Consider the following 20,927-nt stretch of genomic DNA (forward strand, 5'->3'; position numbering starts at 1 on the left):
GTTAGCTGCTTGCACTGCAGGAACCAACTTACAAACTGAGCTCCTAGGCACAGAGGCGGGGTTAGAGAGGAGGCGGCGCTGAGCATCTTGGGAACAGTCAAAGCTTTTAGCCTGTTGGTGCCTCGGATCAAGATCCTACTCTACACCCCAATGTTATTCCCTGTGGAATACCAGTGTACCCCGCTGCAGAAAGATGATTAGCACCTTTATTTGGAATGGTAAGAGTTCGAATAGGGCTTGTGAAAACTCCAACAAAGTAGAACAAATGGGGGTATCAATTTGCCTAACATTACTGCTTATAGACATGCTGCTCACCACCATTATTTGAGTGACTAGCTACATAACAGTAATATGTATGTAAATATACCTTTAGAATCTGCCTTTTAGATGGAGTCAACTTGATTACTTTTCTTCATTTGCACAGTTTACAACAAATTCCTTTGTCGTTACAATCTAATCCACTATTATTTGCAAACTCAACATTATGTTGTGACTCTTTCTAGAGTACTGTCACCGGTTGACTGGGATAAACCCCCTGATAAGTTACTGCACCAAGAGACCCCTAGTTATAAAGCTATATCCAATCATTACTTGTTTTTATAATGCTCCACTAAAATATGACACAACAACAACTGAACTCCCTCAATGGAGAGAGAATTCCCTTCCTTAACAATACAGTCACTGTTCCGAACACTAGATAATTAAACTAGAATAATTCCTACAGCATCCTATGTCAAACTTTTTCTTAATATATTCCATAAAGACATACCCTTACTATAAATATCTCTGTGTAACAGCGGAGGATCACTCTCGTCTCAGATGCGGATCCTTGAGAGCATACCTATTACATTGTCTATGGAAGTGTCTGGATTTAGACTCAAATATGAAGATATGCCACCCTCCTTTTGGTATCTTATTTACCTTTGACGCATGAATGGGCCATATTCGGCATCTTACCTAGAAACACCCATTTGGCAAAGGGAGTACGTAAGTTATTACTGGTTATATCAGTGGCGGCCAAGAAATGTATTTTACAAATGTGAAAACAACCAAACAGCCTAACATTTTCACTTATTTCTAGAAAAAGTATTTTATGTTATTAGGATGGATTGACTCTAAGCCTCGCTGAAAAAAAGAAAAAAGTTTACAGAATATTTGACACGAGAGAGCTATATTGCTATTTTATCCCCACAACTTAGAAACCAATTATGGAATTGATTCCAAGGTACACTGTGGTATGAAACACGAATATACCCCCATGACCCCCCATTGTTGTTGATACAATTCCTGTATGTCAGTTATTATATATATATATATATATATATATATATATATATATATATATATATATATATATTGCAAGAATTGGTGAAAACAAGCGCCCAAGAGTGTGATTTTTAAAATCAGGGAAAATGAAGGTATAGAGAAACGGATGATAAGGATCGGTTTAAAAACACTTATCTGGTAGGTAGAGACTTGACTCAAGCAGTACTCTTTTTGTGGATTAAGAACATGCGGATAAAACAGAAGAAAACTAACATAGTGTGTACCATTTATGTTACGTATTATGTTACTGCTTAGTTTCACAGGCCTAATTAGGGAACTAGCTTATTCCCACAGAATATAAATTTGCAGCCTGAGCAGTATATATATTAAAAATACAAAAAATTTAATAACATAATCACATAAAAACACACATAAAAATAGCTGTATAGCATGCGTACAGAATAAAAATTATATCAGGTTTATCTGTCCATGTAAATGACTGAAATGCATGCGTACAGGATTTAAAATTATTTTAGGCTTATCTGTCCATAAAGAGGAGATGTCTGCAGGTACTCCCAACGCGTTTCGTCCGTCAGCAACAGGACTTCATCAAGGGGATGACCACACTGAGCAAGTTTTGCTCTATTTATGCCCAGAAGGAGGAAATTGGTAATGACATTACTTCCTGTGATTGTCATTAATTTGGAAAACAGTATATCTATAATCTAATATGCACTCAAAACAGTGAAAATTAAATAGAATTATAAGTAGAGTAAAGAAGAACCGAAATTTTTATAGAAAACATGATTAGAAAGTGAATTAACGTCTATTGCCGTCGGAAATGGTGGTGGAACGCATGTGGAACGCATGCGTCATTTGCGGCCGGCGTTGTGTACTTTTAAATGGTGAATTATTCACTGTGTAAGGAGTGGATCGGAAGGTGAACCAGTAATGTGCTGGGACAAGTGGGGAAGAAGAGAAAGAGGATAGCGGTGGCGTGCACCGCCACAGCACTCACTTCACATCCGTGGGAAACACGGAAGTGAGTGCATTAGGGCGGTGGAACGCACCGCCATTAAGTTGGAGGAGAATAGGACATAGCGGTGGAACGCACCGAAAGTTCCACGGAAATGCAAGAGCATCCACCAACGCTGCTTGAGGATCCCTTGTCCTTGCTCCGAAGACCGGAACCTTGTGATTGTGTCGAGACACCATCAGATCCACATCTGGAAGGCCCCACGTGTCCACGAAAAGTTGAAACACCTCTGGATGGAGACTCCACTGTCCGGCGTGTACGTCCTGACGACTGAGATAGTCCGCTTCCCAGTTCAGAATGCGAGAAATGAACACTGCTGATATGGCCGGCAGATGGTGTACTGCCCACTGAAGAATCCGTGATACTTCCCTCATTGCCATGCGGCTTCGAGTGCCGCTTTGATGATTGATGTACGCCACCGTGGTGGCGTTGTCCGATTGTACTTGAACAGGTCTGTTCTGAATCAGATGCTGGGCCATTGTCAATGCATTGAACACTGCCCGCAGCTCCAGAATGTTTATCGGGAGGAGAGACTCCTCCTCGGTACACCTTGAAGAGAGTGTTGTTCCAACACCGAGCCCCAACCTCTGAGACTGGCATTAGTCGTCAGCAGGACCCAGTTGGGGAGCCGTTGTCAAACCAAAGGGTAACGCCCGAAATTGGTAGTGAAGGTTGCCCACCGCAAACCTCAGGTGCTGCTGCTGCGACACTGCAATAGGAATATGCAGGTAGGCATCCTGTATGTCCAGGGAGACCATATAGTCCCCAGGCTTTAAGGCCAGAACAATAGAGCGAAGAGTTTCCATACGAAACTTGGAAGTCCTTACCTACTTGTTCAAGGACTAGAGATTGCGAATGGGCCGTGAGGACCCGTTCGGTTTTGGGACTAGAAACAGCGGTGAATAGAACCCTTTGCCTCGCTGAGCCAGAGGCACCCGTACCACCACTCCTGTGGTCAGGAGGGATTGTACCACCGAATGGAGAGTGTTTGCCTTTGTCGGATCCGACGGGACATCTGTCAGGCAAAATCAATGAGGGGGTCGGTTCTTGAAGGGTACGACGTAACCTCGAGTGACGACTTCCCTTACCCAGGTATCCGAAGTGGTCTTTAACCATTTATGGGCAAAACCTAGAAGTCGGCCCCCCACCCTAGGATCCCCCAGAGGGAGGCCCATCTGTCATGCGGCAGGCTTGTTATTTTTGGAAGCAGGCTGATGGGCAGCCCAGGCCCGCTTTGGTCTGGGCTTGGCAGGTTCAGAAGCACGAGTCTGCTTCGGGTATGCCTGACCTTGTGCTTTACCTGGAGGACGAAAGGGCCGAGGGAAAGTACTTTTAGCCTTCTGTACGGAAGGAGCCGTACTAGGTAGGCAAGCTGTTTTAGCAGTAGCCAGATCAGCCACAATCTTATTCAGGTGTTCACCAGAAAGAATGTCTCCTTTAAAAGGAAGCACCTCCAGGGTTTTCTTAGAATCCATATCCACCGACCAGGATCTCAACCACAGGATACGGCGAGCTAGGATGGACGTAGTAGCAGCTTTGGCCGCCAGCACCCCGGCATCAGAAGGTACAGAGAAGCCGTGGCAATATGAGACATTGTCTAGCATGATCAGAAATGTCAGAAGGCAGCTCCGCCTCAAGCTCCTGAGCCCATGCTTCAACAGCTTCAGCAGCCCAAGTTGCTGCAATGGTTGGCCTATGCACAGCCCCCATTAGGGTATAAATTGCCTTTAGACAACCCTCCACACGTCTATCCGTCGGTTCCTTCAGAGAGGTTACGGTAGTTACTGGCAGAGCTGAGGAAACTACCATGCGAGCCACATGAGAATCTACAGGCGGAGGAGTTTCCCAATTCTCTGCCGATAGAGCAGGCATTCCCAACCACGATCCTCAAGGCACACCAACAGTGCAGGTTTTAGTGATATCCAGGCTGCAGCACAGATGGTTAAATTAAAATAATTGAGCTACTAATTAAGTCACCTGTGCTGAAGCCTAGATATCACAAAAACCTGCACTGTTAGTGTGCCTTGAGGACAGTGGTTGGGAATGCCAACGATAGAGGATAGTGAGCAAACAGTCTCTTATGTGGTGTGAATTTCGTACCCGGATTTTCCCAGGATTCCTGACGTATTTCAGCCAGGTGTTGAGAATGAGGTAAAACTTGTTTAACCACATTCTTTCGTTTAAATCTGTCCTGATTTAAAGAGACAGCCGTAGGCTCAGGATAATCAGAGACCTGAAGAATGAGCCTGATAGCCTCAATCAAATCAGGGACATCCACCAGTGACTTGCCCTCCCCATCAGAAACATCAGAGTCAGTGTCTGTGGGATCAGTATATGCACTGTCCTCCTCAGAGGATATGTCCGGAACAGCGGTGGATTGTGAGGATGTAGCGGCCCGCTTAGAAGACGACTTAGTCTTAGGTGGGCGAGAGTGAGACTTACGTTTAGTCAGTGAACAGTTCAAGAGCTGTAACTGTGTCGAGATTTGATCCGCACACGGCGGATTTACAGCAGGGACCATAAACTGCTGCAGTGGCATAGGAGGTCCCACAGGAGGCGTAAGTTTAGTTACTAGCGTATTCAACAATGTGGAGAAGGTAGTCCAAGGTGGGTCATTAGTTGCCCCCGATGCTACAGACCCACTGGGGGGTAAGGAACCCCCTGAACCTGAACTCTCTGCTGCCATGTTATCCTAACAATTGACTGTGGCATCACCACCACGCAAAGTGGGAGAAGCCCCAGTTCCGTTGCCTTGTGTAGCTGACATAATAATAAGCACAATATCAGGCAACCTAGTACAATCTTAGCAGTGATATACCTTAGCAAGAATGCCCAGAGCAGTGTGACTTCCTATCAGCACAAACCGGGAACCCAAGAGATATATGGTGACTATAAAGCCCAAAGTAAAATACACAGCAAGGATATCTTGTGAAATGCCTATATCAGTTTATACACCTGACGCACTTAGCCCCTTCAAGTTACAATATATAGGAGTAGCCGGCTGAGTGAAATACCCGAGATGGCAGCCACGCAGCAGCTACATGCACACACACATATACAGTTACAAGCGTACCATGCAGAAATTATGCAGCATAAAGCTGCACTGGACTAGTAATACAAAGTAATACTCAGTAAAGCTATATATGTAAACAGTAGATATAACAAAACACAGTAGATACTGCATGTTTATCGCAGGGTGTTTGTACCACACAACCCTGAATGTATGCACTCTCTTAGCTAACACTGTCCCTTGACAGGTAGAATACTTACGTTTCCTGTAAAATGCACAGCGCTGGCGAGCAGGCGGCTTTACAGAGGAGGATTTGCCCCAGCAGTCCCAGGAACAGCAAAGCTCTGTGTGATGGCGGCTGACAGGGAGTGAGGGAGAGATATGCAGCTCCAGGGCGGGAACATTTACCCAAATGGTGCCCTGGGGCTGGGGCTACAGGTTAGGCTTTATTCCCCTGCTGGCTTCCCCACCGGGCACTGCGGGCTGTATAAAAGGGATCAGTACTAAATGCCGCCGGCCGGAATCCCGGCGGTCGAAATACCGACGACGGAATCCCGAGCACACAATCCAGACAGGGGTGGCAAGCGGAACGCAGCCCCTTGCGGGCTCGCCACGCTGCGGGCACGGTGCCTCGCTACGCTCGGCACACTATTATATTCTCCCTCTATGGGTGTCGTGGACACCCACGGAGGGAGAATATGTCGGGATTGTGGCGGTCGGGATTCCGGCGTCGGTATAAAACGGGGTTTATGAAAAGAAAAAAACCCCACCTGTGTCCCAGTGATTAGTGGAGCAGCTGCACTTTACAGTGTCCAAGCCAGCGCACGCAGCCCGCCCCCCACGGCCACGCGATCCCGGAGGGCAGCAGCGAGTGTGTGACTGACCAGAAGTACACCGGATCCTCCGCTGTAGTTACCCGGCAACCAGGGCACGGGAGTATACAGCGCCGCTAAGGGAGTGATGGAGCTGCAGCAGAGGATGTCTACTTGACATACATGAAAGCTGCAGCCCTTGAAGTCTTCAAATTTCTTGTTATTTTTCTGAAATTAAGCTATAATATAGGCTGCAAGAGCAGCTCCCCTGTTGATTGCCTGCTTACTGCATGGCACCAACTTACAAACTGAGCTCCTGTGCACGGAGGCGGGGTTATAGAGGAGGCGGCGCTGTGCATCTTGGGAACATTCAAAGCTCTGAGCCTGTTGGTGCCTCGGATCAAGATCCTACTCTACACCCCAATGTTATTCCTTGTGGAGCTTAGTGTACCCCACAGCAGAAAGGGAGATTTTTTTGAAGGAGAGGGAGATCAACTGCCGACATTATGTACGCCAGAAGAGGGCCTTGATCATGACTAGCGTCTCGTCCGTATAGCGGATAACCGGAGGCTCATCTCACACAATGGGCTCGAGATCGCAGAAATGGTGAGGCCTTCTGGGTTACGGTGGATGCATTTACAGAGAACCAGTGGAGGCACATTTTAGGATGTTGCATGGCACCTTTAATTACCTCCAGGGACTCCTCACCCCGGCACTTACCAGGTACACCACCCGCTGGAGACAGACCATTTCCCCAAGCAGAAGATTAGTGATAGTTTTTATGGTGGTATGCCACCTCTGGCGAGTACCGCACCATCTCCTGCTTGTTTGGTGTCGGGATCTCCACCGTGTGTATTTTGGTACGTGAGGTGACCAAGGCAATCCTAGACACCTTGTATCACCGGTTTATTGCCCTACCCCAGTGGCAGTGACTGGATGAGACTGTGTCTGGGTTCTTGCGTCGGAATGACCCACAGTGTGCCGGGGCAAATAATGGCACCCACATCCCAATAATAGCTCCCCCAGACAGCACAGCAGACTACCACAACAGGAATGGGTGGTATTCGATTATTCTACAAGCGATCGTTGACCAAAGATATTGGTTAGTCACTTATGTTTTTTGGGCCTAATTCTGGTTGGATCACAAATCGCGATCCAACAGCAATAATTACGTTCGCCCTGTGGGTGCATGCATAGGTCCTGGCCTGCACCTGCATTTAATGTGGGTGCCTTGCAGCATTTGCGGGTAGCCTTCAATGGGCGCCCCCCAGCATGCAAGTCAAAGGAATGCAAATTCTGCTAAAAAGCTGAATTTGCAATCCTTACTGAAAGGGGTCCTTTATTTGGATTTATACTTGCATGCAGTGGAAAGGGACTGTATGTGTATAGTTGTAACAATATAACATCTGTATTTCACAGCTTTACCAATGTCTTTACTGGCCGGCCTGGTCGTACCCATGATGCTCGTGTGTTAGCCAATTCGGATCTGTTTAAGATTGCAGAGGAGAGACAAAATGGGTGGCTGTTTTCTCGTGAGGTAAACATAGGTGCTATTTTGTTTTGCTTCTATGAGCAAGCTACATGTATATTGGAACCAGTGCGAGCAAGGTTTTTTTCTTTCCTTTTACAAATTGGTTGTCTAGATTTGGGGTGTCAAACTAGTGGCCCTGCAGATGTACTTCACATCCCAGCATGCCACTGATTTTCTATTCTAGGAGCATGCTGGGATGTGTAGTTACACAACTGTTGGAGTGCTACTCGTGCTGAGTAGTAAGCAATGTATACACTGAAATAGTGTTGTAAATTTTTCAGGGTGTAGTGCAGATGAGTTCAAGCTGTGCATTTCTATATTTTGAGAAACTCCAAGTTCCAGCATGCTCACCAACAGATTTGCTATTAGGGATGGCTACAACAATGGCAGTTCATGCTGCAATGTGCAGTTTCAAAATAGCTGGACATTACAAGTTGCCCATGTGTACTGTAATGTGTTTCAAATAGAATATGCAAGAATATGGCCCAGATACTAGTAGTAATATCAGTACAAAGTACACATTCCAAAAGCATATAGCCATTATGCATATATTTATTAAAACAATTGTTTTCATTTGTAGATGTCAACGTTTGTGGACAGTGCGGAGATACTTGTGCATTTAAATTTGGTTGCTGCATACCCATTACGGAGGTGGTTTATGAAAGGATACATTTATTCAAATAATAAAAGTTTTTAGATCAAATAGTAAATCGTGCGAAACTCTTTAACATATATCTTGCAAACAAGATGAACACCCATGGTGTATGAGATCCTCACTATTATGAGTGCATACATATACAAAACCTTATCAGGAATAACACGCATTACACCCAATTTAGCCATAACATAAAAGTGCTGCAGTATTGCAGTGCAAAATACAAATTTTTCAGAAGGGCATGGTGTATGACAGGGGTCTTCAACCTTGGCCCTGCAGCTGTTATGGAACTACAGTTCCCAGCATGCCCTGCCACATTTTAGATATTAGCCCATGCTAAATCATCGACAGACCATGCTGCGAAGTGTAGTTCCATAACAGCCACAGGGCAAGGTTGAAGGCCCCTGTTCTACATAAAATAAAAGTGCTGCGGTATTGCAGTGTAAAATACTAAAGAGATTTTCATAAGGCCAAGGTGTATGATGTACTCCTAATTATAAGCATATATGCGAATCAACATTTTTTCAGTACAAACATACGCATTTCACAAACTAAACAAACTTTTGGGCACAATACTCTCCCAATAAACATATTAATGTGCACAGTATAAATTAAAGATTTTGGCACTGTGGAAACTGGACTATTGCTGGCAGTAGATTCTTCTGGAGTAGTACTAGGTAATAAATCTACAAGTACTGGACCTCTCTGTCCATTCTTCAATGTATTCTCAGAAAACGCTTAGAGAGAGTGAGCTTTTTTGCGCATAACTGGATGTCGAAACAAAGGAGGTGGGAGACTGGCCTTGATGCGCATACTGAGGAGTAGCCCTAAAAGAGGTGGGAGACTGGGTTTGCTGTGTATACTGGGATGTAGCCCCAAAAGATATGGGAGACAGGGCTTCCTGCGCATACTGGGATGAAGCCCCAAAAGATGTGGGAGACTGGGCTTGCTGCGTATACTTGGGAGTAGCCCCAAAAGATATGGTAGACTGGGCTTGCTGCGCATACTGGGATGTAGCCCTAAAATATATGGTAGACTGGGCTTGCTGTGCATACCGAGTTTTTGGAACATATGAGGTGTGAGAAGGAGATTATTGATCAGAATGGGTGTTGTTTATAAGTTGAGGTATTGCGCACATTTGGGTAAATAGTTGACCTAGAAAAGCACGGTTTTCGATACTGATCTTATCCTGCATAGCTACCATTTGCATTTATCAAATTCCTCTGCAGTACACATTCATTTTCCATAAATTTTTGCAATCTTGCATCCTCTTGACCCTGCCAATCTGAATCCAGCTTGCGTAGTTGCTCGCACAGGATATTGGTCATGGCTTTTGTTGCTACCTCTATTTTGGTCTTCCTTTTCTTATGAGTTGAGACCATATAAACTAAAAAGCAAAGCAGAAACATTTTTTAGCATCTCAAAGGTTACAATGTGGTTTGGCACAGAAGTGTCAATTGAACAAATAAATGTAACAAAAAGCACTATTAATGCATCTGTGCTTACAGTTAACAAGTTGAATGCAGCAACAGATACAGTTTAATATTAACACCCTATTACATCACATAAGTTCATAGTCATTGCTGTTAATATACTATGTAAAACTATTGTCATATACTATATTTTAAATTGGTCTCTGACGTATATCACTGTCTAATCTATATCTTTAATATGTAACCTGCACATTCTTCAATAAAGAAAAATTGCTACAAAAATATTAACACCCTGCAACTTTAACAAGGCAACACTTGTACCAATAATTACCAAAAATGAATATCACATTATTTAACACAGCAACACTGATTATTTTTTTTTTAAATGATAATACAGTAAACTTACTATTTGTACTTAGGGTAGGCTTGTCTCCCTGGGTCTGTGGTTGGGACTTGTCCCCTGGCTCTGCGACGGTGCTGTCACACCTGTGACCTTGTTTGGATCGATAATGGTGACATCTAAATCATCGTCTGGATCATCATCAAATAGGATCTGCGATGATGTCGGGCTCTGCTGTCTGCACTCGAGACGATGAAGCTGTTGCTGACGTTATTGCAGATAGCGTGCCAGCATTACTAGATGAAGATAAGGCAACGGGATTGTATATTGCTGTATGGCCAAACATGGTAGTGCACAAATCATATAAGGGCCACTCCATCCTTCCCATACCACTGTGATTTCAATTGTGGTCATGGACTTTGGTATACTGTTTCTTAAGTGACTTGAGTTTGTTAAGAATTTGCTGTTGTGTCTTCACAATATCCCCGGTTGAACAGGATTTTTGTAATGTTGCCGTAAACATGGCATCCTTAACAGTGCCTGTTAGTTGGGCTTTTATTTCCTCCTCACATGTAGTAGCTCCAAGGCTACCTCCTCCTTCCAATGAGACATGATAAACAGAATGTCAGTCTCTTCACCGGCACCCTCTGGCACTGGCACACATCTCTGCACAGCTCTGGGTTTGTTTTCTGTGCGGCGTCTGTTTACTGGCACTGGCACACTTCTCTGCACGGTTCTATGTTGATCTCATGTGTGGCGTCTGTTCACTGGCACCCTCTGGCACACTTCTCTGCACAGCTCAGTGTTCCTCTCATGTGTGGTCTGTGTCCCTCTCCGGCTGCCACTGATTATGTAATCAGCAGGCATCAGGCGGACCTTCCTGGCCAATTAAAACAGTTTACATGCGGGCAGAGAGCAAATTCCCGTGTCGCGTCATTCAGACTTAACTCGGGAAGAAAAGACCCAGTAAAAACCCAGGTCACTTGCAGGGTTAGCGACTCGGGAACATGTTCCCAGGTTACTGTCTTTCAGATATACAAAAATCCATGGTTGATGCACATTCGAGTGCAAAATCCCAGGATTTTGGAGGATGTCTGAAAGGGGTATTAGGAGTATAACATGCATGTTTATAGAAGTGGAGATGTTGCCCATAGCAGCCAATCAGATTCTAGCTTATGGGGGTCATTCCGAGTTGTTCGCTCGCTAGCTGCTTTTAGCAGCATTACACATGCTAGGCCGCCGCCCTCTGGGAGTGTATTTTAGCTTAGCAGAATAACGAACATAAGAGTAGCAGAATTGCGATTAAATAATTCTTAGCAGTTTCTGAGTAGCTGGAGACTTACTCCTACACTGCGATCAGCTCAGCCCATTTCATTCCTGGTTTGACGTCACAAACACGCCCTGCGTTTGGCCAGCCACTCCCCCGTTTCTCCAGACCCTCCCGCGTTTTATCCTGGCACGCCTGCGTTTTTCCGCACACTCCCGGAAAACGGTCAGTTTCCACCCAGAAACACCCACTCCCTGTCAATCACACTCCGATCACTTCAACAATGAAAATTCTTCGTTCGGACGTGAGTAAATCTACTAAGTTTTGTGCTAAAATACTTAGCGCATGCGCACTGCGTACCATGCGCATGCGCATTTTTGCCTTAATCGCTCCGTTGCGAAAATCGGCAACGAGCGAACTCGGAATGACCCCCATTATCTTGTAGATAAATGATAACTAGAATAACTAGAATCTGATTTGTTGCTGTAGGCAAAATCTCAACTTCTAGAAACTCGCACTTAAATATACCTCGGATTAAGAGGTGGATGGATACTCATGTTTGTATAGTTGAGCAATTATTTGCTACAGCACATGCCCAAATAATGCAGGGTATAAACTAGACAACAAAGTGATTTATGTGGCCGATACAGACACATTATCAGACAGATATCATCTAGTGTGCAAGCACTATATCGTCGGCTACATTCCCCGTTGGCCGTGCATGCATGTCCAACAGGTGATCTTGCCGGCAAGGGCCATACTGCCAAATGCAGCATGCCCCCCATTGCTCATTGTTGGCGGCATTGGCAAGTGTGTATGCACTTGCTGATGCCTGCCCACCACGAGTCCCGTCACTGATGACATCGTTGGGTACATACGTTGTCTGGTGTGTACCTGCTTTAGTCTAGAAAACCCTTTGGCACATGCACAACCACAAATGCGCTTTTGCATAAGGAGCCACTGGTATCACATACGGAGAGGCATAGCCATGGGCATTCCAGGGAAATGGCCTGAAAGGAGTTTAAAAAAAAAAATCTGTTGCCTGGGCTTATTGTGGGATTGTCACAGGCGTATCACTACAAGTAGCCTGTGTTCTCGGACACAGAGCTGTTTGCTCAGAGGCTATATTCAGATGGAGACGCGATTGTGCGTCAATGGTGGACTATCTCAAACCATCAGTGGTGCTATTACACACAGGGGTACAGAACATGTGTCTAAGTGCTTGCCCATTCAGGTGCAAGCTAGTGCACAAGAAGGTTGAAATTACCATTTACATATTATCGCATCTGCAAGTACTAAATTTAAATTGACATCATAAGCTTATATTCTGAAATGGAACATTATAGTGAACCTATTGCTTACTCACAATGAACATCATTTACAAAGCACATTGGAATCATATCACAAACTACTTGATTTTACATCAGTGCATCTAGACTGTCTGCCCAGAGCAGTTCATGGCCCAGGTTTACTCTACATGCTCTTTGAGATGCATCTACAAACTAGAAATGTACCTAAACTGGTTCAAAAATGTAAACATCACATCAACATCCAGCTTGCTAACAGTTTACAACCTTTTCTTTCTTTATGGGTTTTATTTTCAAATTTACTAATTAATTAATTAATTAATGTAGCTGTCCCGTGCATCATGGAGAATCGCCCACAAGCATATTAGACGGAGGGAGATTGTAAAGATGCAGTAATCACTGCTGCCACTGCCGAGCGAATGCCCTTTACCGAGTGTTGACCTCAAACAAATCCCAGCTGGTTTACTGTCAACAATAATGACAACATACCCTGTAGACGAGTTGCACGATCTTGGCGAATATCTTAAAATCCACGTTCAAAAGCATGATTGGGCAATAAGATGATGGCAACACAGGGTCTTTCCCTGGTTTTGAAATTCAAGTTGTATAGGCCTCATTAAATGATGGATATATAGGGTGCTTTCTATGAATTAGACAATATAATTTGGAAAGAATTGGGACCATCTCACTCTGAAATATTCTATTGAGAATCCATCCGAACCAGGAGAGTTATGACCGGGCCTCATCCGTAATTTCATCCTCCAATGGGGTAAATTTACTAAAGTGGATTTTTTTTTTTAGAACTGGTGATGTTGCTCATAGCAACCAGATTCTGCTTAACATTTATCTAGCTGCTTTTAGAAGATAATATATAGAACTGATTGGTTGCTATGCGCAACATCAATAGTTCTGAAAAACTCCCACCTTACTAAAATTACCCCTGTGAATGTGTCAGTTCCGGGAGTCCAGCCTCATCAAGTATCCTAGCGAACAGATCACCGTCACATGGCTGATCTATACTGTATATCAGAAAAGAAAGATGTACATTTTTTTTAGAATCTCAGACGGTTTAGTCGCGATATTATCATGACACTTCCCCCTAAGCTGGGGGAAGAGAGATGCAGATGCACACTCTTAGCACTAAGAACACTGATAATAAAAATAAGAATTTACTCACCGGTAATTCTATTTCTCGTAGTCCGTAGTGGATGTTGGGTACTCCGTAAGGACCATGGGAATAGACGGGCTCCGCAGGAGACTGGGCACTCTAAAAGAAAGATTAGGTACTATCTGGTGTGCACTGGCTCCTCCCTCTATGCCCCTCCTCCAGACCTCAGTTAGGGAAACTGTGCCTGGAAGAGCTGACACTACAAGGAAAGGATTTGGAATCCCGGGTAAGACTCATACCAGCCACACCGTACAACTTGTGATAACTATACCCAGTTAACAGTATGAACAACAAATGAGCCTCATTAACAGATGGCTCATAACAAAACCCTTTAGTTAAGCAATAACTATATACACGTATTGCAGAGAGTCCGCACTTGGGACGGGCTCCCAGCATCCACTACGGACTACGAGAAATAGAATTACCGGTGAGTAAATTCTTATTTTCTCCGACGTCCTAGTGGATGCTGGGTACTCCGTAAGGACCATGGGGATTATACCAAAGCTCCCAAACGGGCGGGAGAGTGCGGATGACTCTGCAGCACCGCATGAGCAAACTCAAGGTCCTCCTCAGCCAGGGTATCAAACTTGTAGAATTTTGCAAACGTGTTTGACCCCGGCCAGGTAGCAGCTCGGCAAAGTTGTAATGCCGAGACCCCTTGGGCAGGCGCCCAAGAAAAGCCCCCTTCCTCGTAGAATGGGCTTTTACTGATTTAGGATGCGGCAGTCCAGCCGCAGAATGTGCAAGTTGAATCGCGCCACAGATCCAGCGAGCAATAGTCTGCTTAGAAGCAGGAGCACCCAGCGTGTTGGGTGCATGCAGGATAACAGCGAGTCAGTATTTTTGACTCTAGCCGTCCTGGAAACATAAATTTTCAGGGCCCGGACTACATCCAGCAACTTGGAGGCCTCCAAGTCCCGAGTAGCCGCAGGCACCACAAAAGGTTGGTTCAAATGAAACGCTGATACCACCTTAGGGAGAAATTGGGGACGAATCCTCAATTCTGCCCTGTCCCTATGGAAAATCAGATAAGGGCTTTCACATGACAAAGCCGCCAATTCTGACACACGCCTAGCCAAAGCCAAGGCCAAATATATATGACCACTTTCCACGTGAGATACTTCAACTCCACGTTCTGAAGTGGCTCAAAACAATGTGATTTTAGGAAAACCAACACTACGTTGAGATCCCAAGGTGCCACTGGAGGCACAAAAGGGGGCTGAATATGCAGCACTCCCTTAACAACGTCTGAACTTCAGGCAGCGTCTTTCCTAGCCTTTAACAGCGTAGGAATCACTTCATCTGGAACGCCCTTTTCCGTTAGGACCCTGCGTTCAACCGCCAAGCCTTCAAACGCAGCCGCGGTAAGTCTTGGAACAGACAGGGCCCCTGCAGTAACAGGTCCGTCTGAGAGACAGAAGCCATGGGTCCTCCGAGATAATTTCTTGTAGTTCTGGGTACCAAGTTCTTCTTGGCCAATCCGGAACTACGAGTATAGTTCTTACTCCTCCCTCACTTACTATCCTCAGTACCTTGGGTATGAGAGGAAGAGGAGGGAACACATAAACCTAATGGTACACCCACGGTGTCACTAGTGCGTCCACAGCTATCGCCTGAGGGTCTCTTGACCTGGCGCAATACTTTTTTAGCTTTTTGTTGAGGCGGGACGCCATCATGTTCACCTGTGGCCGTTCCCAACGGTTCACAATCTGCGTGAAGACTTCTGTATGAAGTCCCCACTCTCCCGGGTGGAGGTCGTGCCTGCTGAGGAAGCCTGCTTCCTAGTTTTCCACACCCGGAATGAACACTGCTGACAGTGTTAGCACGTGATACTCCGCCCATCGGAGAATCCTTGTGGCTTCTACCAACACCATCCTGCTTCTTGTGTCACCTTGTCGGTTTACATGGGCGACAGCCGTGGTGTTGTCTGACTGAATCAGCACCGGCTGGTTTTGAAGCAGGGGTTCTGCTTGCCTTAGGGCATTGTAAATGGCCCTTAGGTCCAGAATATTTATGTGTAGGGAAGTCTCCTGACTCGACCATTGTCCTTGGAAATTGCTTCCCTGAGTGACTGCTCCCCAACCTCGGAGGCTTGCATCCGCGGTCACCAGGACCCAGTCCTGAATGCCGAATCTGCGGCCCTCGAGAAGATGAGCACTCTGCAGCCACCACAGCAAAGACACCCTGGCCCTCGGGGACAGGGTGATCAGCTGATGCATCGGAAGATGCGATCCTCACTTGTCTAACAGGTCACACTGAAAGTTCCTTGCATGGAACCTGCCGAAGGGAATTGCTTCGTAAGAAGCTACCACCTTTTCCAGGACTCGCGTGCAATGATGCACCGACACCTGTTTTGGTTTTAGGAGGTCTCTGACCAGAGATGACAACTCCTTGGCCTTCTCCTCCGGAAGAAACACCTTCTTCTGTTCTGTGTCCAGAAACATGCCCAATATCAGCAGACGCGTCGTAGGAACCAGCTGCGACTTTGGGATATTCAGAATCCAGCCGTGCTGTTGTAGCACTTCCTGAGATAGTGCTACTCCGATCAACGACTGCTCCTTGGACCTCGCCTTTATAAGGAGATCGTCCAAGTACGGGATAATTATAACTCCCTTCTTTCGAAGGAATATCATCATTGTGGCCATTACCTTGGAACACACCCTCGGTGCCGTGGACAGACCAAACGGCAACGTCTGGAATTGGTAATGGCAGTTCTGTACCACAACCTTGAGGTACTCCTGGTGAGGTGGTAAATGGGGACATGTAGGTAAGCATCCATGATGTCCAGTGATACCATGTAATCCCCCTCTTCCAGGCTTGCAATAACCGCCCTGAGCGATTCCATTTTAAACTCGAACTTCCTTATATAAGTGTTCAAGGATTTCAAATTTAGAATGGGTCTCACCGAACCGTCTGGTTTCGGTACCACAAACATTGTGAAATAGTAACCTCGTCCCTGTTGAAGGAGGGAACTTTTATTATCACCTGCTGGAGGTACAGCTTGTGAATTGCCGCCAGTACTACCTCCCTGTCCTGGGGAGTAGTTGGCAAGGCTGATTTGAGGTAACGGCGAGGGGGAGACGCCTCGAATTCCAGCTTGTATCCCTGCGATACCACTTGTAGAACCCAGAGATCCACCTGTGAGCGAACCCACTGGTCGCTGAAGTTCCGGAGACGCGCCCCCACCGCACCTGGCTCCGTCTGTGGAGCCCCAGCGTCATGCGGTGGACTCAGTAGAAGCAGGGGAGGATTTTTGTTCCTGGGAACTGGCTGTCTGGTGCAGCTTTTTCCCTCTCCCCCTGCCTCTGGGCAGAAAGGAAGCACCTTTGATCCGCTTGCCTTTTTGAGGCCGAAAGGACTGTACCTGATAGTACGGTGCTTTCTTAGGTTGTGAGGGAGCCTGAGGTAAAAATGTCGATTTCCCAGCTGTTGCTGTGGATACGAGGTCCGAGAGACCATCCCCAAACAATTCCTCACCCTTATAAGGCAAAACCTCCATGTGCCTTTTAGAATCAGCATCACCTGTCCACTGCCGGGTCCATAATACCCTCCTGGCAGAAATGGACATTGCATTAATTCTAGATGCCAGCCGGCAAATATCCCTCTGTGCATCCCTCATATATAAGACGACGTCTTTAATATGCTCTATGGTTAGCAAAATAGTATCCCTGTCGAGGGTATCAATATTATCTGACAGGGTATCAGACCACGCTGCAACAGCACTGCACATCCATGCTGAAGCAATTGCAGGTCTCAGTATAGTACCTGAGTGTGTATATACAGACTTCAGGATAGCCTCCTGCTTTCTATCAGCAGGCTCCATCAAGGCGGCCGTATCCTGAGACGGCAGTGCCACCTTTTTTGACAAGCGTGTGAGCGCCTTATCCACCCTAGGAGATATCTCCCAACGTGACCTATCCTCTGGCGGGAAAGGGTACGCCATCAGTAATTTTTTTAGAAATTACCAGTTTCTTATCGGGGGAACCCCACGCTTCTTCACACACTTCATTCAACTCATCTGATGGGGGAAAAAACACTGGCTGCTTTTTCTCCCCAAACATAATACCCTTTTTAGTGGTACGTGGGTTAATGTCAGAAATGTGTAACACATTTTTCATTGCCGTAATCATGCAACGGATGCCCCTTGTGGATTGTGTATATGTCTCACCCTCGTCGACACTGGAGTCAGACTCCGTGTCGACATCTGTGTCTGCCATCTGAGGTAGCGGGCGTTTGTGAGCCCCTGATGGTCTTTGAGACGCCTGGGCAGGCACGGGCTGAGAAGCCGGCTGTCCCACGGCTGTTACGTCATCCAGCCTTTTATGTAAGGAGTCAACACTGTTGGTTAATACCTTCCACATATCCATCCACTCTGGTGTCGACCCCGCAGGGGGTGACATCACATTTATCGGCACCTGCTCCGCATAAGCCTCCTCATCAAACATGTCGACACAGCCGTACCGACACACCGCACACACACAGGGAATGCTCTGACTGAGGACAGGACCCCACAAAGTCCTTTGGGGAGACAGAGAGAGAGTATGCCAGCACACACCACAGCGCTATATAATCAGGGATTTACACTAACACAAAGTGATTTTTCCCTAGAGCTGCTTTACATGTATAGTTTGCGCCTAAATTTAGTCCCCCCCTCTCTTTTTTACCCTTTGAGCCTGGAAACTGCAGGGGAGAGCCTGGGGAGCTGTCTTCCAGCGGAACTGTGAAGAGAAAATGGCGCCAGTGTGCTGAGGGAGATAGCCCCGCCCCCTTCACGGCGGACTTCTCCCGCTCTTATATTAATATTATGGCAGGGGATTTTTGCACATATATAGTTTTTTAGACTATATTATGTGCTGTTTGCCAATGTAAGGTACTCTAATTGCAGCCCAGGGTGCCCCCCCCCCCAGCGCCCTGCACCCACCAGTGACCGGAGTATGTGGTGTGCATAGGGAGCAATGGCGCACAGCTGCAGTGCTGTGCGCTACCTTAATGAAGACCGGAGTCTTCAGCCGCCGATTTCCAGGATGTTCTTCTTGCTTCTGGCTCTGCAAGGGGGACGGCGGCGCGGCTCCGGGACCGGACGACCGAGGCTGGGCCTGTATTCGATCCCTCTGGAGCTAATGGTGTCCAGTAGCCTAGAAGCCCAAGCTAGCTGCAAGCAGGTAGGTTCGCTTCTCTCCCCTAAGTCCCTCGTAGCAGTGAGTCTGTTGCCAGCAGATCTCACTGAAAATAAAAAACCTTACAAATACTTTCTTTACTAGAAGCTCAGGAGAGCCCCTAGTGTGCAACCAGCTCGAGCCGGGCACAGATTCTAACTGAGGTCTGGAGGAGGGGCATAGAGGGAGGAGCCAGTGCACACCAAATAGTACCTAATCTTTCTTTTAGAGTGCCCAGTCTCCTGCGGAGCCCGTCTATTCCCATGGTCCTTACGGAGTACCCAGCATCCACTAGGACGTCAGAGAAAATAATTTCAATAAATCCTCACAATTAACATGGAGTATAATTGAAGTTCTTAGCACACATTTGCGCAAACATGCGGGCCCATGTGCTGCGGCCAGGTGACTTCATCACATGGGTCCCTAACATCCCTAATACTATCACATTCTATAAAGTTATACAGGACTTACCTCTAAATAGGGCCTTATCAATGTGTGATCTGAAATGCAGGAACCCAGCTAATTAAAACACCTGAGGGTGAATGGGAGGAGTGCCAATACCAGAGGAAGGAAGCCTTGCCTTCCAGTGTACAATATATACACAAATATAGTGGGGAAAAAGGGGGGAACCTGGATTGCACATATTGGGCCAGATGTATTAACCTGGAGAAGGCATAAGGAAGTGATAAACCAGTTATATGTGCAAGGTGATAAAGGCACCAGCCAATCAAATCCTAACTGTTAATTTACATATTGGAGCTGATTGGCTGGTACCTTTATCACCTTGCACATATCACTGGTTTATCACTTCCTTATGCCTTCTCCAGGTTAATACATTCTAAACTGATCGCACGCTGTAGTTTTTCGCAGCGCAGCAATCAGGTCACTACTGCGCATGCATATGCACCGCAATGCGCAGGAGTGTTGTACGGGTACAAAGCGGATCGTTGCTGGGCAATGGATTTAACGAAGAATCCATTCGCACAGACGATCGCAAAAAGATTGACAGGAAGAATGCGTTTATGGGTGTCAACTGACCGTTTTCAGGGAGTGGCTGGAAAAACACAGGTGTTTCCAAGCGTTTGCAGGGCGGGTGTCTGACGTCAATTCCGGTACCGGACAGGCTGGAGTGATCGTAAGGGCTGAGTAAGTTCAGAGCTACTCGGAAACTGCACAAAATATTTTTCCAGATCTCGGCTACACATGCGATCGTACACTTGCAAAGCTAAAATACACTCCCCTGTGGGCGGTGACTATGCGTTCGCACGGCTGCAAAAAACAGCTAGTGAGCGATCAACTCGGAATGATCCCCATGGTTTTTACGCCTCACCGGTTTAGACATATTTGCCAACAATGACCCTGTTCGACGGCCCCATTTAGAGAATGTTTCTCCCAAAATCAATATTCAAGTTAGCTTGTGATCGTAAATAACTTTTTAACAATTGGCGAGTCTGCTCGTATTTTTCTAGTAAATCCGCACTAGGTTGAACCACATAATCACAAAAGCTAGATGTTACCGCCCTCCTAAGAGAATGATATTTCTCCTGATGTAGTTTGCGTTGTCTAGCAACATAATTATATTACATCCCACCACATTACTGCTTTAGTGGACTCCCAAAATAGTATAGGGTTGCCAAATTGTTCAAATATTATTATCCACGTAATTACTCCGTCCATCTTTCCCAAAGAAACTGTTGAAAATTCTGACAGATACATCAGGAATAGTCATAATTTATGCATATTATGGGTACATGGAAGGTGTATAGAGATTGAGATCATTGCATGATCAGAAATTAAAATATAATTTTATCATCAAAAACTTGAGGGACTTGATGTTCTGCTAGTAATATGAAATCGATAAGTGAAAATGAACGGTGGACCCTTGAATGGAACATAGAAGTATTATCTGTTTTATGCATTAATCTCCAGGGATCCACAATTCCTAG

The 20,927-nt window shown here is 45.9% G+C and overlaps 1 protein-coding gene and 1 long non-coding RNA gene across 2 annotated transcripts in view; both read right to left on the minus strand.

The window, feature by feature from the left end:
* REC114 (REC114 meiotic recombination protein) overlaps window positions 1–20,927 on the minus strand; it is a 693,231-nt gene that overhangs the window by 503,928 nt on the left and 168,376 nt on the right. The window lies entirely within an intron of this gene.
* On the minus strand, window positions 8,190–10,908 carry LOC134935256 (uncharacterized). Its single transcript, XR_010180018.1, has 2 exons — window positions 10,150–10,908; window positions 8,190–9,697 (listed from the first exon to the last, which is right to left on the minus strand). It is a non-coding gene; the product is annotated as an uncharacterized LOC134935256 (long non-coding RNA).

This window comes from Pseudophryne corroboree, chromosome 6, assembly GCF_028390025.1.
Source record: "Pseudophryne corroboree isolate aPseCor3 chromosome 6, aPseCor3.hap2, whole genome shotgun sequence".
Taxonomy (NCBI): Eukaryota; Metazoa; Chordata; class Amphibia; order Anura; family Myobatrachidae; genus Pseudophryne; species Pseudophryne corroboree.